This window comes from Odocoileus virginianus, chromosome 27 (genome assembly GCF_023699985.2).
Source record: "Odocoileus virginianus isolate 20LAN1187 ecotype Illinois chromosome 27, Ovbor_1.2, whole genome shotgun sequence".
Classification (NCBI taxonomy): Eukaryota; Metazoa; Chordata; class Mammalia; order Artiodactyla; family Cervidae; genus Odocoileus; species Odocoileus virginianus.
Window position 1 is genome coordinate 26,548,162 of NC_069700.1, and position 14,532 is coordinate 26,562,693.

At 49.2% G+C, this 14,532-nt stretch overlaps 1 protein-coding gene across 1 annotated transcript in view; it reads left to right on the top strand.

Moving 5' to 3' along the window:
* CLTRN (collectrin, amino acid transport regulator) overlaps positions 1 to 14,532 on the top strand; it is a 28,827-nt gene that overhangs the window by 12,555 nt on the left and 1,740 nt on the right. The window lies entirely within an intron of this gene.

Sequence of the window (14,532 nt, forward strand, 5' to 3'; positions counted from 1 at the left end):
ACAAGGTGAATCATTGTTTTTCTCCTAATATCTTCTAGGAAATTGATGCACCAAGAAGATACCCCGTGTGTAACCTGTAACTTTGTAAACTGCCTGGGACTTCAGCACAAAAACATGAATTTCCTCCATTGCGGGACCGATGAGGCAATAAATTTCAGCTGGAAAGACACAAGCACTTCTTGCTGACACAGAGGTATAGAGCCATGCAGTCCTTAGGGACAGCCAGACAGGTGGGCAGCTGGAGTCTCCTCTGTGGTCACCTCTGGTGACATAGAACAAATATCCTCCTTCCCTGGTGGCTCAGAAGGTAAAGAATACACCTGCAATTCAGGAGACCCAGGTGTAATCCCTGGGTCAGGAAGATCCCCTGGAGACGCATTCTCCCCTGGAGAAGTATCCCACTCCAGTATTCTTGCCTGGAGAATCCCACGGACAGAGGAGCCTGGCAGGCTATAGTCCAAGAAGTCGCAAAGAGTCAGAAACACAACTGAATGATTAATACTTCACTTTACTCTATGGATATCATGATAGGACCATGGTCAGGAAGAAGTTATCTAGAACAGTGGTTCTCAAACTTGAGTGTAAATTAGAACCTTCCAAGGACCTTGTAAGAGGAGCCTTGTGGGCTACAGTCCACGGGGTCGCAGAGAGTCAGATACAACTGAGCGACTAACACGGACTAAGGACCTTGTAGAAGTCCCAGTGCTCAGGCCACAGCCCATACCAATTAGATCAGCAGCATCTCTGAGGATAAAATCCAGTTAAGGGTAGTTTTTAAGGCTCTCCCAAAGGATTCCACCACGCAGTGTGTTTGAGAAGCAGGGATCTGGGCCAGCCCCTTTATAATGCAGAGATGCTGAGATGTGACCACCCAAGGTTATGAAGCTCAGCAGTGGCCAGACCCAAGTCTTTCAGTGCCCAAGGCAGTTCTCCTTCTGCTGTGCCCCTGCCCCCATCTTCCACGTTGCCGTGGGAACCAAGCCGGCCAACAGCTACTCCCAGAGGGACCTTGGAGGTCTTGGCTCCAGGCTGGCTCAGAAGAAGAGATCCAGGACAGGCTGAAAGACTCTGCTTACCCCAGTGTGCCCCCACCAAGCAGCCCCTGAGGCTGGACACCTTAGGGCAGAGCCCCACCCAGAAATCCTTTGGGCCAGACACCACCCTGGATTTAACGGGAGCTCAGGGAGATGGGTGGGGTGGGGGGGTGGGGGGAGCTCGCATCAGGAACACCAAAGGGAGATGTGCTACAGCCTGGGGATAGAGAAGATGATGTCCCCGGACTCGCCCTATGGGGCCCCAGTACATCCCACTCCCTCCATTCCCCACCCTGCTAATGATGAACTGACCCCTGCCTTCCACTTCACCATCTTCAGCCCCAGGGAGGTGACAAAAATGCTAGCAGCCTGTGGACTGTCAGCAGCTGTTTTTATTCTGGAGTCTGGCTGGGCTTGATGGGTCCATCCCAGGCCCCCTCAGGGCCCTGTATCCAGGCCATCCAGTGCGGGAGGCACACTCGCTACACAGAACTTCTAGAGGCAGGGGAGGAGGCAGCCCGGGGTTCTCAGCCACTGGACTTGGGGCATTCATGGCCCTTGGCAGGGGTTGGGGACACAGGGGAAAACCGAGGGGCTGAAGTGGGTGGGAGTGTCTATCCTTCTTCCTCTCTCCTAACCCAGTGTTTCTCAACCCTGGGGGCCCTGAGAAGCACTTGGGGAGGTTATTTCAAAGACTGATGCCTGGGTATTTGAAAGTTGCTAAGACAACAGATCTTAAAAGTTTTCATTAGAGGAAAAAAATTATTTGTCACTTTCTGTGGAGATGGATGTTAACTAGACATATTGTGGCTATCATTTCACAATATATACAAATATCAAATCATCATGTTGTACACTCGAAACTAATATAGTGTTACATGTCAATTATACCTCAAAAAATATTAAAATTTTAAAAAGAGGACTGATGTCTGGGGACTTCCCTGGCCGTCCGGTGGTTAGGACTTGGCGCTTACACTGCCGTGGACCCAGGTTCAGTCCCTGGTCAGGGCACTAAAATCCTGCTAAGACACTGCAGCATGGCCAGAAAAAAGAAAAAAACGACTGATGCCTAGGGGCCATCTGCTTTAAATCCCCACAGTGGATGCTAAGGCACAGCTCGGAGGGAGAAACTGGCCTGACTGAACCCTGTGAACTGGAGGATGGGTTCTCAAACTGGGCAGAGACTCAGGGAAAGTGTCCGTCCTCTCTGGGGGTGCAGGATGGGTAATATACCCTGGACCTCCTTCTTCAAGTCCATCATCAACACAGTGTAGTGAAGGGTCATGGCTGGAGCACACACAGATGATGGTCCTCACTCTGCTCTTTCCTCGCCTTGGGTAAAATCACTTGGCTTTCCAGAGCCTCATGGAGAGTACTGTTGCCACCTGGGGGGTACGTGTGACAATTAAGTCATTACATCTACGCGGTCCCAAGCACACGGTAAGCAATCAATAACAGGTAGTCTTTTGTTATTTTTTTAAAAAGCTAATTTGTACACCCATGTTCAAAGCAGTCTTATTCACAACAGCTCAAACATGGAAGCAACCCAAGTGTCTGTCGAGAGAAGAATGGCTAAGCAAAATGCGGTGTATACATACAAAAGAATATCACTCAGCCTTAACAAGGAAGAAAATTCTGCAGTATGCTACAATATGGACACACCTTGAGGATGCTACGCTAAGTGAAATAAGTCAGTCACGAAAAGACAAATGGTGTATGATTCTACTTATATGAGACACTTGGAATAGTCAAATTCAGAGAGACAGAAAGTATTGGCTTGGCCACAAAGTTGGTTCAAGTTAATGAATACATTGTTCAATACAGTTCTAAGTGAAAATGAAAAAGTGTCTTTTATTTGTACTTAAAGTTGAATGAGATTTTTGGCCGACCCAGCAGAATGATGGTTGCCAGAGGCAGGGGAGAGAGAGGAACGGGCAATTAGTGCTTCACGGGTACAAAATTTCATCCACAGATGAAGAATTCATCCACAGAAGAGAGTTCTGGAGACGGACGTGGTGACAGTGGTACATTACAAATGTACTGCACACACTTAAAAAAACAGTTAGGATGATAAATTTTATATTATGCATATTTGACCACAGTTTTTAAATGTGGAAAAAGTAAAAGCACATTTTTAAAGAATCAGTGATATGACTGACCACAGACCTGAGCAAGGCTGTTCCCAGGGAAGGGTGGACACACGGCCCTGCCTTTGGGACTTTTCTTCTGAGACAGTACCGGGAGACAGATGCACAATGAATGAACTCAGGATTTACACTGCTAATAAACAGGAAATAATAGATGGGTTTAAATATTTACACGGTATGCAGGCTTCAGGGTGAGGACCTTACTGGGGCAGGCCAAGAGGAAGAAGGGGAGGAGCGGCAGGAGACACACGGAGAATGTAAACCCTGGTAGAAAATGGAGTGGGGGGTGGTGAAGCCGCTCAACTACATGTTTCAGGCGCACCCAGGAGGAGGGGGAACCCCTGTTCAGGCCCTGGGGAGTGTGCCAGAGCCTGGGCAGCGTGTCCCTTCCTTCCACAGGAGATCCTTGTTTACCCTGAGAGGCTGGATGAGAATGTAATCAAATTATGGCTCGTTATTCTAAATCACCGCCTCCAGCGGGGCAGGCAGGGAGCCTGGAAAGGGGAAACAAGTTGTTTTCCAGGACACTGTTTGTTTGCTCATTCTCCAGCTCCCTCTGTCCCCAAGCCCTTTCCTCCCTTTCTGCCTCCCCCTTCTGGCCTCTCCCTCCTTCCTTCCTGGTTTCTGCTCTCTACCCCTTACCAGCTCCTTGGGCAGATTGGAGGGGGTAGGGTACCAAGTAGGCACTTCTTAGCAGTAGGCACCATGCGGAGGACCACAAGGAATATGCTACCACCCAGGACTACCTGAACAGCCAAAAAGATTTTTTTTCCAGCCCCTCCCACCTCCCAATGAGAAAGAGCAAATGCAATGCCTCTTTTTCTAGATGTCAGGTCACTTGATTGACTTGGACTTTGTCTCTAACTTTCTGTGTCACTTTGGGCAAGTCACTAGACTGCTCTGGAACTGGGAGGTCCTTCCAGAAAGAGGAACTCCCTCCACTTGCCCTTTCCTGCCTCCCAGGACTGTTGCCACCAGTCAGAGACCCTCGGCTCTGGGAGCCTGCAGGCCTGAGGCAGGTGGCATGCACAGGTCTTCAGGGGCAAGGGCTTGTGGTCCAGTCTCCATGGAGATCCCAGGACCAACCTGGCCTGGAAGGGCCCCTCTAAGAGCATCCCATTCGTCCCCCGGTTTCCACTCAAGCCCACGTGCAGCTTCTCAGAGAGGAAGGTCGCGGGGACATAGGTCCCTGTGAAAGGTCAGATAGGCTAGAAAGGAGAAAGCAGAGAAGACATCCACCCTCACTCTGTGCCCAGGGTGCCTTCCAACACCCCCAGGACTGAGCAGAGAGGCTGGCGTCACTGCCTCCCCTGCGTTCTCACGTTCCAAGCCCTGGTAGCTTGTGGTGATAAATACAACTGAAAATCTTCTCAGGGGTCAAAAGGAAATGGAGCCAGAGGAAAAGGTGGCATTTCTCCAAACTTAACAGACATCTCCTCCCTCCCAGCACGCACACACACAAGAGCACATACCACGTGGTCACAAGATCTGTGTCACTGATAATATCTAGTTTACATTCTTTTATTATTAATACGCTTGACTTTAATCAATTCACCCAGAAACTGTCAGACCCAAAGTTCATGTGGAGGCTGCCAGCAGCCAGGAAGGACAGTGTGGAGGGGCTGAACCTTAACCCCTAATGTGACTGTATGAGAAGGGAAAGTCTTCAGGAGTTGATTAGACTTAGATGAGTCCTGAGGGTGAATCCCCAGTGATGGGATTAGCGGCCTCATAAGAAGAGGAGGACACATCAGATCTTTCTCTCTGCCTTGTGGGGCTACTGTGAGAATGGGGCCATCTGCACACCAGGAAATGGACCCTCACCAAGAATCGTATCTGTTGGTTGGCACCTGAATCTTGGCCTGCCCAGCCTTCAGAACCATGAGAATGAAATGTCTGGTTTTTATGCCGTTCAGTCCGTGGTAGTTTGTCCCAGCAGCCCATGCCGAGTAGGATAGTGGGAGTGGGAGTGGGAGGTGGGGAGGGAGACACCTGAGAAATCTGGGGGTTCATGGCTTATAGGCAAGTCATCTGGTTCTCAGGACTGGGCCCACCACTGGCCGTGGCACCTGGGGCGCAGTTTTCTCACTGCCCACAGCACCTTCCAACCACCACCCTACCCCCTTCTACACAAGGGCAGGCTTCCTGAGGGGCCAGCAGTGTCTGTAGGGACAGCAGGGCCAGCATGAAGGAAAAGAGGAGAAAGCTTAGCTCTCTGGCTCCCAGCCTCTCCCAACCCATCATAGTCCCAGGACAGAGGTGCAAAGGATGGACTTCAGCTCATCAACTCAGAGATGACCTCAGAGACTCACACCCCACCACTCAGTTTCCAGTGAGGTCACTGGGGGCTTCTCTGGGGGCTGAGTGATAAAGAACCCACCTGCAATGCAGGAGACACTGAGACACGAGTTCAATCCCTGGGTTGGGAAGATCCCCTGGAGGAAGTCATGGCAATTCACTCGAGTATTCTTGCCTGGAGAACTCTGTGGACAGAGGAGCCTGGTGGGCTACAGTCTACGGGGTCACAAAAAGTCGGACAGGACTGGAGGACTGAACACACACACACGAGGTCACTGGAGTCCAGAGCAGCCCAGGGTCATGCCCCAGGTGCCACGGCCAGTGGTGGGCCCAGTCCTGAGAGCCAGATGACTTGCCTATAAGCCATGAACCCCCAGATTTCTCAGGTGTCTCCCTCCCCACCTCCCACTCCCACTCTCCTACTCAGCATGGGCTGCTGGGACAAACTACCACGGACTGAACAGCTTAAAAACCAGACATTTCATTCTCATGGTTCTGAAGGCTGGGCAGGCCAAGATCCAGGTGCCAACCAACAGATACGATCCTTGGTGAGGGTCCATTTCCTGGTGTGCAGACGGCCCCATTCTCACAGTAGCCCCACAAGGCAGAGAGAAAGATCTGATGTGTCCTCCTCTTCTTATGAGGCCGCTAATCCCATCAATGGGGATTCACCCTCAGGACTCATCTAAGTCTAATCAACTCCTGAAGACTTCCCCTTCTCATACAGTTACATTGGGGGTTAAGGTTCCAACCTATAAATTTGGGGTGGGAGGGACACGCAAAGGTTCAGTCTCTGACAACCACTTTGTGGCTTTTGCCTACCTCCCATCAGACCACTCCAAACAGTAGAACTCCCCAGGGGCTCCTGCCAGCTGGTCCCTAAATTTGCCCCCTTCTGACCTAGATACCCATCCCCGGCCTAGGACCCAAGTGATCATGCCCTCTGATAATGTCCACAGCAACAAAGATAAGATTGAGGATTTATGGGAGGACCCAGGGATGGCCTCTGGATTCAAATCAAGCCTTTGAATAGAGCTACTCCAGTATATGATCACTCTCCACCCATCGCACCTGGTGATTCCCCAGGCATCAGTTTTTACAAGAGGAGAAACTGAGGCTCAGAGAGATGAATGGACTGGCCCCAAGTGACCCACCTGATCAGTGGCAACTCTAAGCCCGTAGGTCTTCCACTCAGCGACGGACTCCATGAGGCATTGTCCAGACCCCACTTCAGGAATAAAGGGCGGATTTTTCCAGCTGCTGAAAGCGCTGCAGGCAGAAAGACCTGAGCTGCCAACCTCTGCGGAGACTACCCACCTCTGATGGCTAATTGTCATGAGGATATAAATATCTGGCCCTCCTGTCCCAGCTGGAGTCACCCTGAGGGATCACCCCAGCATTGGAACTCCTTGTGAGGGGCAGGGGCAGCTCACTGAGCCCCACTGCAGCCCGACCCCTCTCTCTGTCCCACCTCCCTTCCTTCCCTTTAGCAGAACAACCATGTACTCCTAGAACACCCACTGCATACTAACCTCTGCCTCCGAGTCCACTGCTCAGGAACCCAATCTGTGACATACTCTGAATGCAGGCTGTGGGTTTCCATTGCTCTGCGAGATCTTGCATTTTATTTAAGAAAATACACTTACCCAAAGGAAAGACAAAAAAACAGACTGCTCCATGGGGCACATGAAGGGTGGAGAGGGCATGGCTTCTGACCCTGGAAGAAGTCGGATCCACCAACTGACAGTTAAGATATTAAATGAAGGCTTCACAAGAGCACGACGGCATTGGCATAGATGCTTGGGAAGTCCCTCCTGCTTTGGGGTCAGTCTGCAGAGAAGCAGATTATGGAGTGAGGTGTCACCCCAGGATGAGCGTGAGGTTAAAGGACAACAAGCCCCTCAGGCCAGGCACATTCTGTCTCAATCTGGGGACCTTAACAGATGTAGGGTATTGAAATGGGGGCACCAAGAGCTCGGTTATATCTTGTACTGGTCACACAACATCTGGGACACTGGCTCCAGCTTCAGTTCAGTTCAGTTCAGTTCAGTTGCTCAGTCGTGTCTGACTCTTTGCGACCCCATGAATTGCAGCACGCCAGGCCTCCCTGTCCATCACCAACTCAACATGAGTTAACTCAAACTCATGTCCATCGAGTCGGCGATGCCATCCTAGAGCATCTCATTTTAAGAAGGATACTGAGCAGCCCCAGCTGCACACCAGAACGCTGAGGTCTGGAACTTCAGAGATAAAAATGGAACTTAAGGATGATCAGACCAAACAGACTTGGGTGCCAGGATTGTCTTTCAACCATTTAAACGTCATAGTGTAGAAAAGCGCACCCCATTAGCAGGAAATGCCCCCCTCAGAGCCCCTGGTGGATTAGGGTCACGGCACATCCTCTGTCCTCTGACATCCATTCTCTCCTTCCCTTGTGTTTAACAGCACTCTTGACTCTTAGTTGTGCACATGGCTGCTCAGAATTAGGATATCTCCCAGAAGCCCATTCAGCTACAGCCATAGAACTTATTTCTGGCAATATAAGGGATATAAGCTAAATCATGTACAACTTCCAGAAGGTGACTTTCAAGGATGGCAGGAAGTTGGACTATCCTTTTTTAAAAAAATATTTATTTATTTTTGGCCATACTTCACAGTTCATGGGATCTTAGACCCCCCAACCAGGGATTGAACCTAGGCTCTCAGCAGTGAGAGCTTGGAGTCTTTACCCCTGGGCCATCAAGGAATTCCCAAATCATTCTTTGTTTCTTTCTCCTTTCTGTTCCCTGGATCATACAGGCAGAAAGGCTGAAGCTCAAGCCATCATCCAGGACTAAGAGGTGGCAGAGCAACCAGCTAGAAGGAGCTTGGTCTCAGAGTCCTTGGCCATCTTATCATCTAATAGTCACTGCTGCTTGGGATTTTCTGCCGTGTGTAGCTGACCTAACTTCTAACTAACACAATGGTGACCATGTGTTGGTCTTTCTGTCTAGTACTTTCCCTTTCTCTTTCCCTTCTTTGGGGAAACTCCTTTTTGCCTCTCCTGCAGTTTCTCCATACAGTTCCACTGGGGCCTGCCAATCTTAGTGACTCAGTCCCTGCCTCAAGGCTGGGAACCACTGGCAGCCTCTCAAGGAGAGAATGACGAGAGAATTAAAGTGCAAAGTGCAGAGAGAAACAGACAAGAGCAGGAGGGGAAGAGCCTGGTGGTGGCTGAGTCTCTGGCTCCAGGTGTCCCGAGGCCCCACTGTCCCCTCTCCACCCAGGGTTGGTTCTAAGAGGTAGCAAATGGGTAATTCCTTAGTGGTCCAATGCTTAGGACTCCAGGCTCCCACTTCCAAGGAACTCCATCCCTGGTTGGGGAGCTAAAATCCCACAAACTGTGCAGCCCCCCCCCCCAAAAAAACTAAAAAGATACAGATAACAGGTAGGAAATGTCCTTCATCAAACTGGATGACTGTCACTTACAATTCAGAGAGTCCTGTCTAATGTGGAATAGCATGTACCTAAGGAGTCAGAGGTAGAAGTCAGATGAACACTGAAGCGGCAGGAAGGAAAGGGTGAGAGAGAATGCAGTAAGTTCAGATGGAGGACGTCCTGACAAAGAGGGTGAGGGATGGGTCAGGCTTTGAAAGAGGTGGGGATTCTGACTAAAAGGTGAGGGAAGGTAGCCCCAAAGAGGGGCATGATGGGATGGACAAGGGAAGGAAAATGAGCAGAGGTGGGTTTTTAAAAAAATATTTATTATTTATTTGGCTGCACTGGATCTTAGTTGTGACATGAGGGATCTTTGGCCGGCTTCTGTCTGATTGTGGCCTGGGGCTCAGTTGTCCCACAGTAAGTGGGATCCTAGCTCCCCAACCAGGGATGGAACCTGAGTTCCCTGCATTGGAAGACAGATTTCCAACCTGGGACCAGGGAAGCCCCAGAATCTCTTCTTTAGTTTAAGCATGTGGGATCTAATTCCCCAACCAGGGATCAAACCCTGTGCCCCCTGCAGTGGACATAGGAGTCTAAGCCACTGGACCACCAGGGAAGTCCTGAACAGAGGTAGGTTTTGAGAGTCTGTGCAGGAGGAGAGGGGGGAAGAATGGGGAGGGGAAGGGAGGCATATCACAGAAGGCCCCTCAAGTCAAGCCTCAGCGCTGGAATTCTATTCCCCTTAGTCAGCAGTTTTCAGACTTTCCTCTTCCAGGAGTTCCTTAAAAATGCAAATTCAGGCAGCAGCTGTGGGCGATGAGATACCATTGAGTAGGAAACTGATTGGGGTGTTTAGGAAAATCAGACAGAGACGGCAGAGTAGACTGGATATGGGGAAATGGGTGGGCAAATTGAGGTATTAGAAGACGGTGGAAATTTAAATGATAAGGAAGAGGAGGAAATCATGAGGCAATTTTGAAATTCATGAAAATTATGAAAACTTTGGAAATTGGATGGAGGCAGTCAATGCTGACTATCTGTGCCACAGGGAGACCAACAGCCCTGATGGCATTTATGAGAAAGGCTGTGGTGGCCTTGGGCTTCCCAAGTAGCTCAGTGGTGAAGAATCTGCCTACCAATGCAGGAGATGCAAGAGACGCAGGTTCAACCCCTGAGTCAAGAAGATTCCCTGTAAAAGGAAATAGCAATCCACTCCAGTATTCTTGCCTGGAAAATCCCATAGACAGAGGAGCGTGGGGGCTACCGTCCACAGGGTCACAAACAGTCAGACATGACTTAGCGACTGAGCATGAAGTGGCCTTGCTTAGAGAGGGTGCATATTTAAGCTCCTTCAGAAGAACCAAATAGAAATTTCTGTAGACAGTTGGAGACAGAGGTTGGAGCTCAAAGGTGGGTTGCTGTGGTTAAGATTCCTCCCTTCTAATGCAGAGGATGATGGTTCAATCCCTGAAATGGCCCAAAAGATTTTTAAAAAAGCATTGCTGTAGATTTTGGACTTATCAGCCTCAAGGTGAAAGCTGAGGGTGAAAACGGCTGAGACTCTAAGAGAGCAGTGGGGACTGAAGACTGAACTCTACCACTCTGGGTTACAAAGATAGAGATGTTCACAGAATCAGAATCCTAGAACCGGACAGGACTCCTCACAAACGGAGAAACTGAGGTCCAGAGAGCATGATTGTCAACTTCAGGTTGCCCGTTGGTTAGAGGAGAGCCTGGTTTTCAGCCTGAAGCTCCTTTCTTTTGCTTTTGTAGCAATTCCCAGTGCATACAGGGGACAGCATCTCCTTAGGTGTCATTTTAGACCCATCAGCAAAAATGTGCTGATAATTCCAAAGTGTTCTAAGTGGTTAAAAGCCTTCCCCTTGTACAAGAACTGAATTGAGGCACCGGGAGAAAGAAATTTGATGACTTTCTCAGCTGGACAGGGACATGAAGTCCTTTTGATAGAGCATCCAGCCCACTGCAGAAATGACCAGTCACAGTCAGAGCTTGCTTGGTTTGGGTGGCAACTGAGTGGAGTGGGTCTCACTGGCCCCCACCACTGGCTGAAGATGGAGTGAGGTGAATGCTAACCAAGCACTGGGGGCCCAGACTAGGATACACTTGCTTGGCATGTCTCCTGGCCTCGGCCTGGAGAGTGGACACAAAGGGCACTGCAGGCCTGCTCCCCCTCCTCTGGCAGTTCTATTTTGGGGTTGCCTTCCTGTGGTCTCACTTTTTCCAGAAAGGTTCTAGGGTGCTGAAGGCCCTTACAGCTGCTTCCCACCAATCCCACTTCTCTTGGATTTCTCCCCCTATCCGTATCAGGGTAGCAGCATGCCCAAGTGATCTAGCATAGAAATAAACCTGTTTTGCTTTACAATTAATCTATTATACGGCACAGATATTACTTTGTGTCTACACAGCAGAGATGTTACTTTGCCAACAAAGGTCCATCTAGTCAAGGCTATGGTTTTTCCAGTGGTCATGTATGGATGTGAGAGTTGGACTATAAAGAAAGCTGAACACCGAAGAATTGATGCTTTTGACCTGTGGTGTTAGAGAAGACTCTTGAGAGTCCCTTGGACTGCAAGGAGATCCAACCAGTCCGTCCTAAAGGAGATCAGTCCTGGGTGTTCATTGGAAGGACTGATGTTGAAGCTGAATCTCCAACACTTTGGCCACCTGATGAGAAGAGCTGACTCATTTGAACAGACCCTGATGCTGGGAAAGATTGAGGGCAGGAGGAGAAGGGGACAACAGAGGATGAGATGGTTGGATGGCATCAGCGACTCGATGGACATGGGTTTGGGTGGACTCTGAGAGCTGGTGATGGACAGGGAGGCCTGGCGTGCTGCGGTTCATGGGGTCGCAAAGAGTCGGACACAACTGAGCAACTGAGTTGAACTGATTATACAGCACAGTCAAGTTTTATGTACATTTCCTGAATGTGTATTTTATTCTTTTTTTTTTTTTAAGAATTTTTGCAGGGAAGATGGGGGAAGGAAGAGAAAGCAAATAAGCCCAGGTCAGTCATCCAGCTTATTACAACGTATTTGTCAGACAAGAACTTTTATCCTTGGAAAGTGTTCCTCTGAGGCATGTAATCATTTGTTCACAAAAGGTACATAGTAGCTGCTCAGCTGAGACTTGCTGGCAAAACAAATCCCAGAAGGAATAAGGGGATAAGATGAATAACTTGGACACAGTAAAGTCCCAATGAGGAAATGAAACAACGCTGGAAAATGAATGAGCGAGGACACACCCCGATGGTTCCCAGGGCCATTGCGTCAATCAGGTCACACCTGTAGGTAGAGAAGCCATCAGTGGCAAGAGGTTCTTTGTCCAAGGTCTCCCCATCCACCCCCACCCATACCTGTTGGGAAGCAGCAGCCCAAACAAGCAGAGAAGTGCCCTTTTTTAAAGGTCATAGGAAACCGAGGTGAGCAGCCAGGCGAGCTGAAAGCCAGCAGTCCCTGGCTGTCACCCCCAGCCCCGACTAGGGTGCTGTCCCTTTCCTCATCTGCACAAAGCCAGTTGGGGAGGAGGGTCAGCAGCCACAGCGGAAACCAGACCCTTGTGGGGAGGCCAGCAGCCCCAGCTCCTGGCCCGGGCAGGCCACGTGCTGTTATGGTTTGAGTTGACCAGCTGGAATCAGCGGGGGGATTTGTAAGGAAACCACATTAACTAGGAAAAAGCAAATAGGACCATCCCTTGTCCCTCGCTCTGCCAGCCCTATTCTCCCAGTTGCTCTCACGGCCCTCTCCCGCCGTTGTCTCTACCCTATCAGCTCTCTCCACTTTCCTGAGCCTTTTTGCAGCTGCTGCTGCTTCACAGCGAACATCTGTGTGGCTCTTGGCTCTGACCCCCTCTTCCTGGGCGAGGTGGGAGGAAGGCTGAAAGAGCAAGCACACTCATCCACATCTGGGACCAGGACCTCCTCAGCCCCAAAGCCACAGACAGGCTGACCCACCCAGGGCTTCCTAACGCTCGCTTTTGCTCTGACCTGAGCCGGCTGTCCCGTTGGCCAGCAGCAAGTCACTGAGACCAAACAGATCATCTTTGCTGCAAGTTTTCCTTGGCAAAATGAACATTTTCCTGGGTTCCTCTGCTATGAATGTTTCCCTGAACATCTTCATTAGGATAGTTTACTTGGGACTTGAGTTCTCTCCAGGTTTAAGATCTAGGGTCCAATAAGGACCCCAGAGGAAAGAAGGAGGATTTCCTTGGAAAATGGGGTGAAAGCAAGGGGGATGGGTTCCTGGGAAGAGGAGGTGGACAGAAGATTGTGTCAGAATAAGGAATTGTTTGTCAGCCTCCTTTCTCTCACACATGTGCAGAGTATAGCATCTTGGCGGCCTGTTCCAGGATTGCCATTGCAGCTGGAAATAGTTCCTTCCTGTGCATGAGAGTGAATCTGCCAGCAGCCCTCTGACTCTTAAAGAACCTTCCCATTGGGCAGCAGCTACCATTTTGCAGCCCCCCAGAGAAAGGCCCTCACTCCATTATATCCCACAGTACAGTTGTACTTGAAAAAACAATAGTGACATAAGCCACAACCTACTCAACTGGGAACAAGGTATGTTAAGACTCACTAATGAAAAAGAAAATGCTATTTTTGGAGTAGGGAGATAGGTCTTCAAAAATATGTTTGAATTAAATGCAACCTAGTGGTTCAGTGGTTAAGACTCCTTGTTCCCAATGCAGGGGACCTGGGTTCCATCTCTGGTCAGGGAACTAGATCTTGTATGTTGCAACTGAGAGCCAGCATGCAGCAACAAAATCCTATGTGCCACAACTAAGACCCAGCACCAGGAAGAAAAAAATAAGCAATCTAAATGCCTAGTAATTGGGGATTGATTAAGTAAGTAATGGCACTTCCAGACAATGAAAAACAGAAAAAGAGACCAAACAGAGATTCCAGAAATAGATCTATATCATATAAAATGCAGTGGGGGAAATTATAATATTTTTAATAAATGATTCTGGGTCAGTTAAACATCACCATGGGGAGAAAAATGAATCTTAATCCCAATCTCAGATCACATAATTAAAGAATTCAAGATGAGTTTAAGACCCAATGTGAAAGTGGAAGACAACATAGGAGAACATCTTCATGACCTTGATGAGGAAAAAAATTAAATTAAAACCAAACAAGCCAACAACAAAGGAAAGAAACCTGATAAATTATATTATGTTAAAATTAAAAACACTGTATATCAGTTGTGATAAAAATATACAGTTGGTGTATACATACACACACACACACAGTTGGGGCTTCCCTGGTGGCTCAGTGATAAAGAATCCACCTGCCAATGCAGGAGACACAGGTTCAATCCCTGGTCCATATGCAGAGCAACTAAGCCCATGCACCACAACTATTAAGCCTGTGTTCTAGAACCTGGGAGCCACAACTATTGAGCCCATGTGCCACAGATACTGAAGCCTGCATGCCCTTGAGGTCATACTCCACAACAAGAAAAGCCATCACAATGAGAAGCCTGAGCACTGCAACTGGGCTTTTCTGATAGCTCAGTTGGTAAAGAATCTGCCTGCAATGCAGGAGACCCCCAGTTCGATTCCTGGGTCAGGAAGATCCCCTGGAGAAGGGACAGGCTACCCACTCCAGTATT